The following is a 2102-nucleotide window of genomic DNA, read 5'->3' as shown; positions in this document are numbered from 1 at the left end:
ATATTTTCTCCCATTCTGAGGGTTGTCTTTTGGTCTTGTTTATGGTTTCCTTTGCTGTGCAAAAGCTTTGAAGTTTCATTAGGTCCAATTTGTTTATTTTTGGTTTTATTTCCATTTCTCTTGGTGGTAGGTCAAAAAGGATCTTGCTGTGATTTACATCATGGAGTGTTCTGCCTATGTTTTCCTCTAACAGTTTGATAGTTTCTGGTCTTACCTCAAGATATTTAATCCATTTTGAGCTTATTTTTGTGTATGGTGTTAGAGAGTAATCTAATCTCATACTTTTACATGTACCTCTTTATTCTGCTCTGCAGTAGTTATTTCCACTATTTTATCTTCCAGGTCACTTATCTGTTCTTCTGCCTCAGTTATTCTGCTATTGGTCCCATCTAGAGTCTTTTTAATTTCATTCATTGTGTTGTTTATCATTGCTTGTTTCATCTTTAGTTCTTCTAAGTCCTTGTTAAATGTTTCTTGCATTTTCTCTATTCTATTTCCAAGATTTTGGATCATCTTTACTGTCATTACTCTGAATTCTTTTTCAGGTAGACTGCCTATTTCCTCTTCATTTGTTAGGTCTGGTGGGTTTTTATCTTCCTCCTTCACCTGCTGTGTGTTTTTCTGTCTTCTCATTTTGCTTATCTGACTGTGTTTGGGGTCTCCTTTTCGCAGGCTGCAGGTTTGTGGTTCCCATTGTTTTTGGTGTCTGTCCCCAGTGGCTAAGGTTGGTTCAGTGGGTTGTGTAGGCTTCCTGGTGGAGGGGACTAGTGCCTGTGTTCTGGTGGATGAGGCTGGATCTTATCTTTCTGGTGGGCAGGTCCACTTCTGTTGGTGTGTTTAGGGGTGTCTGTGGACTTATGATTTTAGGCAGCCTCTCTGCTAATGGGTGGGGTTGTGTTCCTGTCTTGCTAGTTGTTTGGCATAAAATGTCCAGCACTGTAGCTTGGTGGTCGTTGAGTGAAGCTGGGTGTTGGTGTTGAGATGGAGATCTCTGGGAGATTTTCGCCATTTGATATTATATGGAGCTGGGAGGTCTGTTGTGTACCAGTGTCCTGAAGTTGGCTCTCCCACCTCAGGGGCACAGCACTGACTCCTGGCTGGAGCACCAAGAGACTTTCATCCACACAGCTCAGAATAAAAGGGAGAAAAAGTAGAAAGAAAGAAAGAAAGAAAGATAGAAGGAAAGAAAGAAGATAAAATAAAATAAAATAAGATAAAATAAAATAAAAGTATTAAAATAAAAACTAATTATTAAGAAAATTATTTTTTTAAAAAAGAAGAAAAAAATAAAAAACGGCCAGATAGAACCCTAGGACAAATGGTGAAAGCAAAGCTATACAGACAAAATCTCACACAGAAGCTACTGAAGCCTGAGTCTCAGATCCCAGCCCCGCCCGCCCCAGCAGGTGAGCAGACAAGCCTCTCGGGCTGGTGAGTGCCGGTCGGCACTGATCATCTGTGCGGGAATCTCTCCACTTTGCCCTCTGCACCCCTGTTGCTGTGCTCTCCTCTGCGGCTCCAAAGCTTCCCCCCTCCGCCACCCGCAGTCTCCGCCCGCGAAGGCGCTTCTAGTGTGTGGACACCTTTCCTCCTTAACAGCTCCCTCCCTCTGGTGCAGGTCCCGTCCCTATCTTTTTATCTCTGTTTATTCCTTTTTTCTTTTGCCCTATGCAGGTACGTGGGGAGTTTCTTGCCTTTTGGGAGGTCTGAGGTCTCCTGCCAGTGTTCAGTAGGTGTTCTGTAGGAGTTGTTCCATGTGTAGATGTATTTCTGGTGCATCTGTGGGGAGGAAGGTGATCTCCGTGTCTTACTCTTCCGCCATCTTCCCGATCGCCCCCCCGCAAATAAGGTTTTATTTCCTAAGAATTTCATTCCTTCTCTCAATCAAGTAAAAAAATTCTGAGTGTATAGATATACTAGAGCTACTCTATCAGATTGCAAAATTTTTTCAAAACTTTTATTTTTCTAATAGTGTACGTGTCAATTTTATTACTTTATATTGTTAGTCTTCTCATGAGAACTTATAGAATTTTATTTGAAATTCAGGGAAATTATATCTACATGATAGTGCACTAGAATTTTCTCCAGATGTTCCTATAGCT

The sequence above is a fragment of the Neophocaena asiaeorientalis genome, unplaced genomic scaffold (genome assembly GCF_003031525.2).
Source record: "Neophocaena asiaeorientalis asiaeorientalis breed wild unplaced genomic scaffold, Neophocaena_asiaeorientalis_V1.1 scaffold175, whole genome shotgun sequence".
In the NCBI taxonomy this organism is placed as follows: domain Eukaryota; kingdom Metazoa; phylum Chordata; class Mammalia; order Artiodactyla; family Phocoenidae; genus Neophocaena; species Neophocaena asiaeorientalis.
The sequence above is the reverse complement of the archived record's forward strand: the minus strand, read 5'-3'. Positions refer to the sequence as shown.